At 44.9% G+C, this 17,104-nt stretch overlaps 1 long non-coding RNA gene across 1 annotated transcript in view; it reads right to left on the bottom strand.

Moving 5' to 3' along the window:
* Positions 1-2,576, bottom strand: part of LOC138294165 (uncharacterized) — a 407,566-nt gene extending 404,990 nt beyond the window's left edge. The window contains exon 1 of the long non-coding RNA XR_011203233.1: positions 2,372-2,576. This is a non-coding gene — a long non-coding RNA (uncharacterized lncRNA). The remainder of the gene's footprint in view (positions 1-2,371) is intronic.
* Between the last annotated feature and the right edge of the window lie 14,528 nt (positions 2,577-17,104).

Raw genomic sequence — 17,104 nt, 5'->3', positions numbered from 1 at the left:
CGAACAGTCTTTCAGCTCCTGTAGCAGTCAGTCAAGGTGTTCCTCAAGGCTCCATACTTGCACCCACACTGTTCAATCTCTATTTAGAACCGTTGGGAAATCTGCTGAGTAAATCCGGGATCCACTATCATCTATATGCGGATGACACTCAGATTTACCTTAAGGTGGCCTCCAATCACGATCTCTCCTTCCTTAGCTCTACTCTCGACTCCATTCAAAACTGGATGGTAACTCATCAACTGATCCTGAATCCCTCCAAAACAGAATTCCTCCTCCTTTCCTCCTCCCTTTCTCATCCCCCAGTGCAAACATGGATGGATCAGATCAATCTAATGAACAATAAGCCCATCATTGTCGAGAGCGCAAAATCCCTTGGTGTCATTCTCGACAAAAAACTTAATCTACTCTCCCACATTAACTCCATTGCAAAGTCTGCTCGACACCAACTGCGCCTTCTTTGGGGGATTCGTCGCTTCTTCCCGGAGCACGACCTTAAAACCCTGGTCCAAGCGCTGGTTCTCTCCAGATTGGACTACTGCAACTCTCTTCTTACTGGCCTTCCCAAATCCCACCTTTCCCCCCTGAAGTCTATTCTCCATTCAGCAGCTCGTTTCATATATGGGGCCAAAAGAAGCGACCACATCACACCCATTTTATCCACCCTCCGTTAGCTTCCCATAGAGGCAAGATCTATCTACAAAACTGCATGTATCACCCACAAAGCCTTGCACTCCTCCTCCCCTCGCTACCTGGTGAATAAACTGAAACTCTCTGGGGGCTCCAGACCATCACGTAATGCAGAAAAGTTATTGCTTGAACCTCCCATTTTCAAGAAGGAAAGATTGATGGCCCAATCCTTTTCAGGCAACGCGGTGAGAATCTGGAACTCACTTCTGCCTCAGCTTCGGACCACCACCTCTTCCCAGGCCTTCAAAACTGACCTCAAAGCTCTCCTCCTTCAAAGACACTTCCAAAGTTAATTCAAGCCCTCTGTTTTCAGAAGGAAGTCCTTCCATTATAGGATATTCTGTTCTCCATGCCTATAGAAGTGCCTTCCCAGGGTGTTTTTGTGTTTTGAGTGTCTGTCATTTAGTGCAGTATTTTACCTCTACCTGTATCTTGTACTCGTTTGTAACATGCACACGGCACCTTTCCTTTTCAACGTATCATTTGCTACCTCTTATATCTTGTTTGCTTTTGATACATGCACAACGGCCACCACTGCCTCATGTAACGTAACTATTGTTTTAGTGTTTTGAGTGTCTACCATTGATTGCAACTTTTTTTACCTCTATTCGTACTTTATTTGCTCTTGTAACCTGCACACGTCACTTTTTCCTCTCATAACGTATCGTTTGCTACCTCGTTTATTTTTTGCTCTTGATACGTGCACAATTATCACGATTGCCTCTTGTAATGTAACGCTTGTTTTTGTAACAGGCTCACTTGTAATTCTTCTCCTCTTGTATCTTTACTTTGCCTATTGTGAAGCGCTCTGACACCTTCGGGTAAAGTCCGCGCTATATAAAAACGCATTAAATAAAAAAAATAAATAAAAAAAAATCTTCAGAAGCATTGATATAATGTTTAAAAGGCAAGGAATCTGCTGCCAACCTGGGGTTCTTAGAAGCACCTTGCTTGTGACTCTAAAAGAGTCCAGCTCATCTGTTGGCCACAACTTATGCCAATACATGATGCGTCGAAGCATTCCACTGAGGTTGATCAGATAGATACCAATGTCCATAAGTTGTGGGAGGCGAGGAGTGCTCTGCTGGAGGCTGAGAAGACTCCTGGCAAACTTGTTTTCAACCTTGTCGAGGTCATCAGCCCTCACATAACCCCTGAGCAGGTGCAGAGGCCTGGGTCCTTTCACACATTTTAATCACTGCACCTGATTCTTGCAAACGTTTCTGCAAGCTCTTGCCAATATTCGTAGTCCAATTCATCGTGCGCGTTAGGCAGACCCAAGATACACAAATTCATGGACTTGCTTGAAGGGCACACCCCGCATCAGAATATTTGCCCTCCCTGCTTTGTATGGGTTAAAAATCATAAATTATGTTATTTGTTTTTTTAACTCAAGGCCCCGGGCATTGCAAAAACTCAAGAACCAATCAACTACCGCCTGCGGACTACGTGGAGTTTTGGAAATCTAAATAGTTTGTACCTGCACTTGTGTATTTCCATGTAAACCACTGACCTGGGCTACATTAATAATTTTGTGAGTCGGGCTTCCATGCGGCTACTCGCTTCCCACCATGGCGCCTACGCTTCCTCCCTGGCCCTTGGAAACGTGTGAAGTGCCCCCACTCCTCTCCCTAAAGCTCTGCCCTGGTTCAGAGGTGCAAGGCACTGCCCCCTTCGCCCATACCTTTTTGCCCTGCAGGCGGAACCCTCACGCAAGGTTAGGAGTCCTTCCTGTTCGCACTGCGGCCTAGTCCCGTGTGAGGTCCTGTAGCACCGACGCCACAACAGAGTTCTGCCGCGCCCCCTCACTTCCAGACCTCGCTCCTCTCGATTCCGTGCCTCTCCGAAGAGCGCCCGGTCGCTGCTTCCCTATGGGGGCCGCTGGCCTCGCGGGGTTTAAGTAGCGGCGGTGGCAGCGGGATCTGACGCTGTCCTCAATCACCAAAAGCATTAAAGGGAAGTCTCTGTAGAGCAGCAAAGGTCATTGCTCAGAATCCCAAAGGTCACCTTCCGGGCAAGCTTTCACCCACTGAGCCAGCAGGCGAGAGGATAAACAGATCGAGGTGGAGTGGCACTTGTGAAAGAAGCAGATGCAACACTGGTGTACGAGAATGTCACTTAAGCCAGTTTGCTCTGTTTACTCCCCAGAGGGAGATGGGCTCCAGAGGCGCACGAAAATACATTGTTAACGGGTGCACTGAATTCATGCAATCTGTGACTGAGTCGTTTTCCGCATAATGATTTGCCACTTAATCCACCAGTTGATGTATAATTTGCAAATGTTAACAAAAAGAAATGCTGTTTCTAGCTCACACGGGATCAAAAGTTACTAAGGATACAATGACGCTGCTACTCAGTGAAAGGCCCTTCACTGAGAACCTTTCCGTTGATTATTCCTGTATCTGTATATTAAACTGGTATTAAGGTGAAACAATTACACAGACTGTGTTAAGATGTGTAACACATCTTAGTAAAAGTCAATAGGTCTTACTTTTGTGACTTTGCCAATGGTTTTTAGCCACGCATCAGCGTCTTTTTGTGGGAGCGTGCACCACGCATGCGGTACACCACAGATATGTAAGCGCACAAAATGACGCTTGCACTTTTTAGTTACTGATCCAAGTTGATCAATAATTAAAAGGAAAATAAAATGTGCAAAAGCGTTTTTTCTATGAAAGTGTGTGGGGGCGGTTGAAGATGAACAGAACAAAGGGAACGCAAAAGCAACACAAAGGAGAGCAAGGATGCTAAAAAACATGGGGAAGGGAGGATGCTAAAGCAATACGGTGGAGGGTTGCGAGCTAGGGACAGGGAAGCAACATGAGTGGGTGTTGTAAAGGAACATGGAGAACTTGGGTTGTGGAAAGACAGGATGTGCGGAGGTACACATCAGCTCAATAAGGTGGGGGCGAGGAGATTTACTCGGATGACAGAGCAACACAAATAAAAAAAAATCTAGGTTACGTGTGAAGAATTTTCAATTCAATTAAGGACACGGAGGCAAGGCTTATGCTATCTCTTTCTTTTACTGTCTCAACACAGAAGCCAATCAAATAACAGTAAAATAAAAAACATCAATACCCATGATGCTTTACATTAAATCACATGTTCCAATCACATCTCAAGACCCCTGTCCATATAAACCATGACTCCTTAAGTCACTTCCTCTTTCTTTGCCAAAGTCAGATAAACATCAAGCATCAGAAACAAAACTCCTTACAGATGAACTATTCCAACGACCACCAGATCTGAAATCTTTGAAAAACCACAAACTGAGCTCAACAGGAGCCACATCCAGATGGAGAAAAAACCTTCCAACGAGAATGAAGACCACAGAGCTGTCTCCTCCGATAGCTGAGCAGCGGAAGATGCAAACTTCACGGTTTCTTCTGATCAGACCCTAAAATAGCAAAAATAACTGAAGGTAATATCTCCCAAAATAGATGTACCAATATCAACATTTCTGTGAGCAAATCTATAAAAACAAGGGAGGGCAAAATCCATAAACATGTATAACAATAAATACAAAAGATTCTTAACATTAAATTCTGACAAGAGTCGTAAATGTATATTTATGGGAGGGATAATCCTAGCCTCAGTGTCCTTAATAGAATGGAAAATTCTTGACATGTAATCTAGAAATTGTTTTATTCTTTGTCAGGACGGGAGGCTCCGATTATGCTTGTTTAAAGCTGTCCAATTACCACTGTAGCGACATCAACAACAGGTTTGTGGTAGAACTTACGAAAGTAGACTCAGAAGACCAATCTGCCACCCTCATAACGTCCTCTAAATGTCCTCTAAACGAGAACCTAAGGCATATGTCTTGGAAGCCATGGCTCCCCTTGCTGAATGTGCCCCAAATTTTTCTGTATCTATACCACCTTCGTTCATTAAGCATTTCATCCATCTATATAATGTAGTGGGCGAAACCGCCTTAAAAGGTTTCTGTAATGAAATTAATAATTGACCCCTGGAGTCTTGTCTGAATTCTTCAGTGGCCACTTCAGAAGCTTTCAAACATTGAACTACACACAATTGTGGATTATCAGGAAACATCAGATAAGTTACTGACCTGCACTTAGTTTTAGTCCTTCTCGTGGTGGTAAATGTAACCTTCAGGAAAACGAACTCTCCCTGCCAGATTGAAAGCTCTGGCATCTGATACAGATAATAAGGAAATAAGGCAGAGTAACATAGTTCATTTAGCTGAAATCTGTTTTTGAGAAATATACTTATTAGAAGGTCAAGTGTCTAAAAACCACAATACAACAGCCACATCCCAAAAAGAAGAATCTCGGGCCTGAGGAGGATTCAACATGTGGACACCTTTCATAACCTTACATACCAGAGGATGTTCCCCTAAAGTCTTACCTTCATATGCTCATGCCCAGGAGAGATGGCGGATCGGAAATTATTAACCAATCCTGAACCTGCAAGTTCAGCTAAGAAATTTACAACCAACTCAATGTCCGACCCCACCGGATCGAAACCCCACCCGTCACACCAACTACTCCATCTGCGCCAGGCTGAGGTGTACCGCTTATGAGTGCCTGTAGCCCAAGCCTGTTTGATGAAATTTGCAGCTTGCTGCGAAAGGCCTGGAGAATTCCATCTTGACCTGAAACCATCCAAACCATCAATATCAGTTTCTCTGACAGGACCAGTGGATGTTGAAGACCCTTGTAGGAGGCTGGCCTGGCTTATAGTGGGTACCTGATGATATTTACACCTTGTGCCAGTTCCAGTTATCCCTTATTAGTAGATTAGTAGTGTTCTAGCAGCTTAGGCTGATAGAGATAGCTATAGCAGAGCAGCTTAGGCTGAACTAGGAGACATGCAAAGCTCTTACTATACCACTTATATCATATAACACTATATCATAAGAATCACAATACTCAAAAGTTACTAAAAATAAAGGTACTTTATTTTAGTGACAATGTGCCAAAAATATATCTCAGAGGATATACTCCCTTAGGAGGTAAGTAAAATATACACACAAACTAAAATCAGGTAAGTAAACAGTTAGAAAAGTAGTGCAAACACTGTACAATACAATAGGATGCAATAGGCCTAGGGGCAACACAAACCGTATACTAAGCAAGTTGAATGCAAACCACTTAGGGACCCTTGGCCTTTTATAGTGTGTAGAGGGTTGCTGGGAGTGTAAAAAAAATACTAAGGGTGTCCAAGATACCCTACCCCAAGACCCTGAAAAGTAGGAGTAAAGTTACCCTACTTCCCCAGAAACACACTAAAGTCGTGATAGGAGATTCTGCAAAGACCACAACTGACTGCAAAGCACTGAAGACGGATTCCAGGACCTGAGGACCTGTAAAGGAAGGGGACCAAGTCCATGAGTCACAAAAGTGTCCGGTAGGGCAGGAACCCACTAAACCCTGGATGAAGGTGCAAAATGTCTGCCTCTGGGTGGAAGAAGGTGAAGATTCTGCAACAACGGAAGATGCCAGGAACTTCTTCTTTGCACATAAGATGTTCCACAGCGTGCTGGAGGATGCAGAGTTGTTTCTATGCAGAAAGACCGCAAACAAGCCTTGCTAGCTGCAAAGGTTGCGGTTGAAGAAAAAGGGTGCTGCCCGGGCCCAGGAAGCATCAGGAGGACGCCACTTGGACAAGGAGACAGAGGGGGCGCTCAGCAACACAGAGAGCCCATGCAGAAGCAGGCAGCACCCACAGAAGTACTTGAACACAGGTTCAAGAAAACTGAGGACGGTGGTCATCTCAACACTACAAAAGAGGGTCCCACGCAGCCTGTGGCCAACTCAGCAAGTTGAGCAATGCAGGACGGAGTGCTGGGGACCTGGGCTGTGCTGTGCTGTGAACAAAGGATTCCTTGCAAAAGTGCACAGAAGCCCTAGCAGCTGCAGTTCACGCAGTACACAGGATTACTGTCTGGCATGGGGAGGCAAGGACTTACCTCCACCAAATTTGGAGAGATGGACCTCTGGACTGTCGGGGTCACTTGGATCCAGCTCCTGTGTTCCAGGGACCACACTCGTCATGATGAGAGGTGACCCAGAGGACCGGTGAAGCAGAAGTTTGGTGCCTGCGTTAGCAGGGGGAAGATTCCGTCGACCCACTGGATATTTCTTCTTGGCTTTCAGTGCAGGGTGAAGGCAGACAGCCCTCAGAGCATGCACCACCAGGAAACAGTCGAGAAACCCGGCAGGATTAGGCGCTACAATATCGCTGGTAGTCTTCTTGCTACTTTGTTGCAGTTATGCAGGCGTCCTGGAGCAGTCAGTGGTCGATCCTTGGCAGAAGTCGAAGAGGGAGATGCAGAGGGACTCTGGTGAGCTCTTGCATTCGTTATCTGAAGAGAAGCCCACAGGAGAGACCATAAATAGCCCTCAGAGGAGGATTGGCCACCTAGTCAGTTAAGCACCTATCAGGAGGGGTCTCTGACGTCACCTCCATTGTGCCCTCACACCTCTGGATTCAAGATGGCAGAGGTCTGGTACACACTGGAGGAGCTCTGGGCACCACCCCTGGGGTGGTGATGGAGAGGGGAGTGGTCACTCCCCTTTCCTTTGTCCAGTTTCACACCAGATCAGGGGCAAGGGGATCCCTGAACCGGTGTAGCCTGGCTTATGCAAGGAGGGCACCATCTGTGCCCTTCAAAGCATTTCCAGAGGCTGGGGGAGGCTACTCCTCCCCAGCCCTTAACACCTATTTCCGAACGGAGAGGGTGCAACACCCTCTCTCAGAGGAAATTCCTTGTTCTGCTTTCCTGGGACTGGGCTGCCCAGGCCCCAGGAGGGCAGAAGCCTGTCTGTGGGGTGGCAGCAGCGGTAGCTGCAGTGAAAACCCCAGAGAGCTGGTTTGGCAGTACCCGGGGTCCATGCTGGAGACCCGTGGATGGATGGGATTGGCACCCCAATACGAGATTTGGCATGGGGGGACAATTCCACGATCTTAGACATGTTACATGGCCATATTCGGAGTTACCATTGTGAAGCTACATATAGGTATTGACCTATATGTAGTACACGCGTGTAATGGTGTCCTGCACTCGCAAAGTCCGGGGAAATTGCCCTGAACTATGTGGGGGCACCTTGGCTAATGCCAGGGTGCCCTCACTCTTAGTAACTTCGCACCTAACCTTCACCAAGTGAGGGTTAGATATATAGGTGACTTATAAGTTACTTAAGTGCAGTGTAAAATAGCTGTGAAATAACGTGGACGTTATTTCACTCAGGCTGCAGTGGCAGTCCTGTGTAAGAATTGTCTGAGCTCCATATGGGTGTCAAAAGAAATGCTGCAGCCCATAGGGATCTCCTGAAACTCCAATACCCTGGGTACCTAGGTACCATATACTAGGGAATTATAGGGGTGTTCCAGTGTGCCAATTAGAATTGGTAAAAATGGTCTCTAGCCTGCAGTGACATTTTTAAAGGCAGAGAGAACATAAGCACTGAGGTTCTGATTAGCAGAGCCTCAGTGGCACAGTTAGGCACTACACAGGGAACACACATTCAGGCCACAGCTATGAGCACTGGGGTCCTGGCTAGCAGGATCCCAGTGAGACAGGCAAAAACAAACTGATACACAAGTGAAAATGGGGGTAACATGCCAGACAAGATGGTACTTTCCTACAGCCCTCCAGACTCATCAGAAGATTCTGACGAGGTGGAATGAGTGACTGGAGGAGCATAAGTTAAATGTAGAGCTACTGGGAACCACAATTGGGCTCTCCAGAATGGGGTCACCAGAATAATCTCCACTTTCTGTCGCCGTATGTGAGACAGAACCCTGGATATCATCAGGAACGGTGGAAAGGCATACCTCCGAAACTGCGCCCAATCCTGAAGAAAGGCATCTGTCACCAGTGCCAGAGGGGCTGGACGCCAGCTGAAAAATGTAGTTATCTGAGAGTTGAGAGGTGAAGCAAAAAGATCCACGTCCCAAGGACCCCACTCTAAGATTATCTGGAGGAAAATCATTGGATCCAGTTTCCAATTGCTGGAATCCCTCAGAAATCTGGAGTTCCAGTCCGCTATAGTGTTCTGGGAACCTGGAAAATAATCTGCTAGGACAACCAGGCGATGGCTGAGGCAATAATGCCAGAATTGCTTGGCAATTTCTGCCAGAATCCTAGACTTCGTCTCCCCCCAATTTGTTGACATACCGGACTGCTGATATATTGTCCATCTTCAATAATATTCAACAGTCTGTTTTCTGAGGGGAGAGACTCTTTATGGCAAAAGAGCCCGCCAGAATCTCCAAGCAATTGATGCGAAGATTCTGCTCCCAGCTCACCATCGGCCCCCAGTCACCAAAGAACCGCAACAGGACCCCCAGCCGCAATGGCTGGCATCTGATTTGATCACCACATCTGGGTAAGAACTGTAAATGGCTCTGCCGTTCCAAGCTTCCATATGCTGGAGCCACCAATGAATCTCCGACCTCACTTCGTCGGATAACGGTTCCGAATAATTCAGACCCTTCCGCAAGTGGTGAATTTTGAGTCTCTGCAGAGCACGATAGTGAAGGGGAGCCAGAACAATGGCCTAAATAGATGAAACCAGAAGACCCACTAAACTGGCAATCGTCCTCAAAGACACAGTCGGGCTGACTAATGCAGACCTCAATTCCGTCTTGATGTTGGGAATTTTCTGAGAGGGAGGAATAAGCTGTGAGCGGATGAATCTATCCTGAAACCCAGGAAGCCTATCACCTGAGATGGACTCAATAGTGACTTCTGCACATTGATAAGGAAGCCCAGCTCCTCTAAAAGATGAATAGTCCATTATAAATGAGTCAGGAGAGTCTGTGCATCCTGAGCCAGCAACAATATGTCTTCCAAATATATGATCAATCGCACCCCTTTGGCTCAAAGAAATTCCACCAGTGGTCTCATCATCTTCGTGAAGCACCAGGGGGCTGACGACAGACCGAAAGAGAGACCATTGAACTCCAGGCAGTGACCCCCCCCACAGGGATTGTAAATATCTCCTGTGTGGAGGAAACATGGGAATCGAGAGATAGGCGTCCTTTAGGTCTAGGCGGACCATCCAGTCGCCTTCTAATAGAATATTTCTCAACATGTGTATTCCTTCCATTTTGAAGTGTCTGTACAAGATCCAATAATTGAAATCTTTTAGGTTTAACACAAGGCGATGACCCCTCCCCTCTTTCTTGTCTACTAAGAAAATGGGGCTGATAAAACCGTACAGGTGAGGGGAGAAAAAACGTACTGCCCCTTTGTCGATGAGGGCTTGAAAATCTAAGTCTATCAAGGACTGATCTGCAAGGGAAAAATACATTTGAAGAGGGAGTTTCAATTGCTTCGGAGTACTGAGAACCTCCAACTGGAATCCCAATATCATCTGAAGAACCCAAGAATCCCCAGAAATTTGTTTCCAGTTGTCCAGAAACAATCCCACTCTGCCCCCCAGAAGTACCTGAGAATGTGGTATAATGCTTACCGAAATATCCAGCGTCTTGAATTGCTCCCTGTTGTCCCCAGCGGGTTCTCTACGGAATCTGGAGCGTCCTCCTCTGGAGCAGGTGGGATAGAAGGTCGAATCTGAAGATTGATCTCCATACCAACCTCCTCTCCCTCTGGGGCAGTAGGTCTGAAGACTTGAGAAAGATCATCGGCCGGACATTCACCCTCCTTAATGACTGGCCTTGAGGAAAAGGCCTCTTTTAAAAACCTTTTTGAGGGACATCTGTGCCTTATCGAGGGAGGAAAAAGTAGAGCAGAACTTTGCCAGTTTTTAAATAAATGAAGTCCCAAAGAGTAATCCATCAGGCGAAGGACCAAGTTGACAAATGGCTCTTTGTGCCCAACCAATTAAAACAACAGTGTCCACCGGGGTCCCTGATTCCTTAGCGTGGAAGGCCATTTCTAGAATCTTCATCAAAGGACCAGACATATCTAGCAACTTGTCCTGGCAGTTACGCCACAGCCTGTCCAAATCCTTTTTTGGTTCCCTAGTGATTTTTTTCATAAAGGTCACCATAGTGGGGTCAATTCCGGAGTGTCTGCAACCTTGCTCTCCAGATCTGGTCTCGGGCATTCCGCTCGAAGGCGGGACCGCACCTCTTTATCGAAACTCTTGCCAATGTTGGACTGAACATACTGCGCCACCTCCGGAGGAGGAATCCAATTTGACGCCCTGGGGTGGACAATCTCGGTGGGATTGAAATCTAGGACCTTAAGAGGGGAAACTTGCTTTTTAGGCTTCTTGCTTGGTCCCAGAATCCTCAGATGAGGAATTTTTGTTTGACAAGATGGGGAAAAACCAGAGTCTTTTTTTGCGCTATAGTTATGTTCACTAGCTCGCTTACAGTGAAGTTTCTCAAAAGCGTCAGCATGGACATCCACAGACGCAGAATCCAATCCCTTTTCTAAGTACTTAGATGTTGATTTAGATTTAGACCCCTCGGTCTGAGTCTGGGCTTCTGCAGCCAACTCTGGGTGCGAGCATAATAAGAAAGGTCCTAAAGCCCTGACAAGGGCATCGGTGACAGATTGTTGAACCCTGCAAACAAGGACTTTAACCAGGTTCATCTCCAACTGATTTCCAGTTTCCTCAGGGAAATACCCTGATTCATGCTCATCCCATTGAGCCATTCTCCTGATATATATAATATATATACATATGTATATATATATATTTAGTTAGATCCAAAATGATAGACAGGAGATATTAATATAGGGGAGTGTAGAAACCCTTGACAGGCTTAAAGCCCAAAACAATGTGGGGACAGCAGCCTTTGGAAAAAAAACAAAAACACTCTAGGCAAAGCCTTTTATTTTATTACAGCCAACGTTCTTCGAGTAACAGGGCGTTTATGGAGCACAAAGAAGGGTCAAAGGCGGTCTCCATGTGCTCTTGCCACAGAGATACGAGCCGATCTCCCAGAGGAAACACTCTGAATCAGATCGGCTCGTAAAACCCTAGGGCGATGCCACGAGGAGGAAAATACTAAAAACAGAAATAGGACTATGCGCTAGTCGCGTAGTCCGCACCCACTCAACTAATGGGCCAACTCAGCAAGAAGCCAATCATAAAATAAACAAAGCGCGAAAGCACTGAAGCCATAAAACGTGCAAGCGAGCTGAATCGCTCCGCTCAGAGCATCAAATAATCACATAATACAGTGCAAATACTACAATATACACAAGCATAACAGTAATGTAAGCAATCGAGTACTTTTCTGCTGAGGAGCAGCAAAGAAAGAGGAAGTGACTTAAGGGGTCATGGTTTACATGGACAGGGGTCTCGAGCTGTGATTGGAACATGTAATTTAATGTAAAGCATCATGAGTATTGATGTTTTTTGTTTTACTGTTATTTGATTGGCTGCTGTGTTGAGACAGTAAAAGAAAGAGAAAGCATAATCGTAGCCTTCAGTCCTGACATAGAATTGCAGGGGAGAGAAATTCATGAAAGAGACTACAAAAGAAGTATGAACTTTCATGGAGTGCTTAATGCCAAAAAACAAACAAGCATTGGCAAAGTCAATAGGTCGCACCTTATTGACTTTTTGGCTTTACAAATGGTTTTTAGTCACGCCACCTGAACCCTGATGCTGTGACGCATGGCTAAAGTTAATTAAAAAAAAAAAAAACTTTGATGCGAACCAGCATGCACCCACCTACAAAGTGATGCAGGTTTGTTTTCTTTTCAGAGTTGAAAGAAAATAAAAAATGCAAAGTGTTTTTTAATATTATAGGGATGGGGTTGGGGGCGGGAACGGAAGCAACGGGGAGCCAAACTAACATAAGGGAGGATGGGAAGCCAAAGCAACATGGGGGAGGGTCAGCGGACAGGAGCAAAATGTACATGGTGAGGGCAGGAGGGAACGGGAAAGCAACGCAGAGAAAGGCAGGTGAGATGGGAAAGCAATTCAGAGGGTGTGAGTAGTGGGAGGAAACACGGAATCTGAGGGTGGCAACAGGGCGAAGCACTGTGGTGGGTGCAAGAAGGATAGTGTCAGGGCTGGCTTTAGCGCTGGTTGCGCAATGTGCCACAGCCCTTTTTGATGCCCCACCCCATGACCACCTCCTCAGATTCACTCACTACCACCCTGGCGAATGTGCCTCTCATCTCTCCATAGCCCCCTTTCACATACATTCATTTATTTCAAAGAGCTTGTAAGGTTGGCTTTACTAATCTACTCAGCTATCACCATAAAATATAGTTCTGCTCTTCGCAGCAGGCATAGTAACCCTCTGCGCTACTTTATGGTGAGTCAAAACTGCAAACTCCCATCTCTCTCCTTAGCAGGAACATTATTCACAAGAGTTATCTTGACACTTTAATTATTTTCTGAAGGATGGACACACAAGGAACTTTTCATTAGGTGCTTTTAAGTTGCAAGTTACGTAAGTCATTGCTAAAAACTGCGCCCCCCTGAGGTCAGCATCCCCCCAATCCAGGTCAGCACTCAATACGGCCGCACCGCTTGCACAGCCCTAATACCGGCCCTGGATAGGGTGGTGAGAAGAACTTGAGTGAAAGAGAGCAACACGGAGTGCTTTTGGAGAGAACTGCACAAGTTTGACTGCACTTTAATGGAGTGCTTAACAGAAAATAGAAATGTACTGCTTAAAAAGCAAGCAGTGGAAGAAGAGATGTCAGCCAATCAGAGGAACGGTAAAGAGGTAATGCTCCATGGAAGGTAGAAGCATAAGATTGACCATCTGGGACATGCATAAGAAGCAGGCTGATAATGGCAAGCAACGTGCAGACTCCAGGCTTTTCTATATTCTTGGTAAGCCATAGTATGCCTCTGTCTAGTTCAAGCACGTTTTCATCCTTTGCAGGACTAGAACGCTTCACTGGGGTCGGCAAACCTTTTGACCTAGTAAAGAGTGAGGTGAACCATAAATCAAAATTTGCATCAATATAACAATCAACAGTTTAGACACTTTGACAATGTGGCAACAGAAGGAAAACTCCAATCTGTGAAAAGTTTCAAAGTTTTATTTTCATAACCACAAACCCAAGTAACGCAAACTGTTCCCAAGATCAAGTTATACAAACAAAGGACAATGATAGACTAACCAAATTTACGAAATAAGTTTCATCTACTCAACATCAGCACCATTAGACATTCAAGAAGGAAAATGCATGCTAATAAAGCAATCACTTGTGAGACAAAACCTCTTTGAAATTCAGTATTTAAAGACATTTGCCAAATCAAATGCACAGATTCAGAACTCAGGGATTCGGACATATGTTCTCTCTACTACTTACCAAATTAGGACAAGCGGGAGCTGGCTACACATGCGGTAGACAGCTGTGTGGTAGCTGGCTACACATGTGGGCAACAGTCAAAAGGAAATTCAAAAATACATCTATCTCAAGTTACGTTAAACTAGCAATGAGAATAAAGACAAGTGTCAGCATGTTAACTTCTACTTAGGGAAGCAGGTCATGGGAAAATAACATTTGCAGTATAAATATATGCTTCTCCTGGGTTCAGCATTTGCTTCAGTTCCATCAGCAAAACAGTGAAGCATCTGCAAGTCCATTTAAAGCAGCATCAGAGAAAAAGTAAAGAACACGGGAAAGGGGTCCAAGGGTCCAACGAACAAGTTAACAGAATAAGAACAAAGTGGAAAACTTCCTCGTAGCACAAGAATCAAGTGGGGACTGATTCAAACTTAGAATGTCCATCCCTATTCTGAAATAATCCAAGCAGTTTGATTGGTCAGTTCAATGAGTCCACATTACGCAAAAGGGGCAATATCCAATCAAAATTAGGATAAAAATCAAGTTTGTAACATCTACAAAAGTGCCCAGGTTTGGTGTGAAGTCATCTCTCCTTCCGTGTGACACCGGCAATGACTAGCAACTCTGTACACTACTTGATACATTCCAACATCTTCCCATGGCTCACAAAAGTTCCAATAGTTCTCATGAGAATGAACAGTCAAACAGTGTTGCCTGCCTTGGTCCTAAATCTCCAGCTCTTAATGTACCATATTCAAGGTCAAAAGGGGTAAAACATATACAAAATACTATAAGACTCTTTGCTATTCACGTGAAACAACCTAGTGGAAAAATTAATGTTAGAGAAAAGTAAATGACTTGGCATTTTACTGCTGCTGCAAGTGTGAAAATTTCAGGGCTAGTAATGCTAACACAAGAAATACAAAGCATTAATGTCACCATTAATAAAACACACATAATATGTAAATTTAGGTATGTAGGATTAATAATATCATATCCATATGTGTAAAAGCAGTTTGTGAATAATTGCAGACTTTGTTAAAGCAATACATCAAATATGAATATTTTTCTGCGCACATGTAACTTAAGCTAATAAATCCTAAATCATTTTAAATCATTTTAATTTCTAACATTAATAATTCACTCTAATGATTTAAATATAGTTCAACATTATTTAAATCATGTTAACACATTGTAGCTTCTGGTTGCCACATCTGCAATGGTAGGCACAATGACCATCTTAAATATAAATGTGCACACTTTTAAAATATGTGTCAGTGCAGCTTAGCTCTGTTAGTGCTTTAAGCATGAATTTAAATAATAGCAAATGCTGATGTCTGGCACACTAAAGCTTTACTAAAATTTTGCTCCAACGCAAGTAAGCCTGACCTAAAATGTAGTGCTTGAAAAACAAGCAGTGGAAGCAGAGGTGCAAGCCAATCAAACCAATAGCAAAGAGGCAGTCATCTGTTGGAAGGTCATTGGCAAGAATGACAAGCTAGGACATGAAAAAGTAGGCCAATTAGAATGACAAGGCAAACAAGACAGAGGTAAGCAATGGGCAGGCTCCAACCCCTCTGTGTTCTTGGTAAGCCACAATATGCCTTGCAGCATCATGCACATAGTTGGCTCAACCTAAATAGAAGACTTTAAAAAAGTTTGGTGAAATGCATGAGCAGGACAGGGGAAGCAGGGGAAGGTAGGGTAAAGCAGCAGGGAATGGGCAGGAGAGGGACATCAATGGATAGTGGATGTGACGATGAAAAGCAACAGAGAATGGGTGGTAGAGTGGAAACAATAGGGAGTGGGAGAGGAAAGCGGCACGTGAGTGAGCAATGCACACCAGAGAGCACTATACAAAGGAGAGAGCAACATGGAGTGTGTGTGTGCTGTGGGCTTTCATAACAAGATAGCTTGCACTACAACTGAGACCTAATCCAACCACAGTGAAAAAAATCAAACAATTATTTTCCTATTCAAGGCCCTAAGAAAAAAACAATGTATGATGATTCAGTGTACATTTGATATGTACAACAGTACATTGTGCATTGCAAAGCAAGTAATCCAAAGGATGCAAAAGGATACATTAAACAGTGAACAGAATGAGGTGAGAGTGATAAACTCATCTGGGCAGAGCCAAACTCCACACAGTGTATATAATAAAGCTTTGCTAAAAATAGGTTCCTTCTGACAGCTGCCTTGTCATGCCCAACCTAAAAATGAAACCCATCTTTAATGAGTTCTTGTGTGCAGTTTCCTGCAGTTAGAGCAGATGAAACCTACCCATTTCACACTAGCATCTTTATTCATGAATGTTTTGCATCATGTATTTACCAAATAAACCTTCTCCAAAAAGCACTGCACTGGGGCCTTTGAAGAACACTCAGGCCCTCATTACAACCCTGGCGGTCGGTGTAAAAGCGGCGGTAATACCGCCAACAGGCCAGCGGAAAAAAAATGGGATTTTGACCATGGCGGTTACCGCCATTCAAAACCGCCACTTTAACACACCGACCACCAGGGTGGTAACGACCGCTGGGCTGGAGACTTCGGTCTCCAGTCCGGTGGCCGTCACTAGACCGCCGGCAGTATCAGGAACCCGCATATTGCCATGGATTTCGTGGGGTTTTGTACCGCCACAAAATCCATGGTGGTAGGCACTATCAGTGCCAGGGAATTCGTTCCCTGGCACTGATTGGGGTCTACCCCTCCCCTGAGTCCCCCCCCAACACCCACGAACCCCCTACCACCCACCAAAGGTGGATATATCCTTCAGTTTAAAAAGTCGACCATAGCTCTCTCTGAAAGCTTCTTTGTGCCTTCAGTGTTCAGGCAAGTATCTGCTGCACCAGAAGTTGAACACCTCTTCACCAGATTCTACACTGTGTCCAGGAAGAGAACTAAGGCTCAAACTACAAATCTTAACAAGCATTGGCCTATGCAAGATCTATTGGCTCTGCCAATGTTTGTTACCCATGTTGCAAAAGCCTGAAAGTAAACATAACAAGGTTTATGACACAGCCAGCGTTGACTACGTTATAGTGTCTTTTTTTTTACTTGCAGCTATGCTGCAAAGAAGCCAGTGCTGCTGTATAACCAATGCTACAACTTCCCTGTAGATCTATAGTCTGGGGTCTGCTAGCGCACTCTGCATGCGGCCCCCTGTTCAAAACGGGTGAGCATTAATTTACAAGTTAATCAGTG

The sequence above is a fragment of the Pleurodeles waltl genome, chromosome 4_2, assembly GCF_031143425.1.
Source record: "Pleurodeles waltl isolate 20211129_DDA chromosome 4_2, aPleWal1.hap1.20221129, whole genome shotgun sequence".
In the NCBI taxonomy this organism is placed as follows: domain Eukaryota; kingdom Metazoa; phylum Chordata; class Amphibia; order Caudata; family Salamandridae; genus Pleurodeles; species Pleurodeles waltl.
This window is presented reverse-complemented; position numbering and strand designations above follow the sequence as displayed.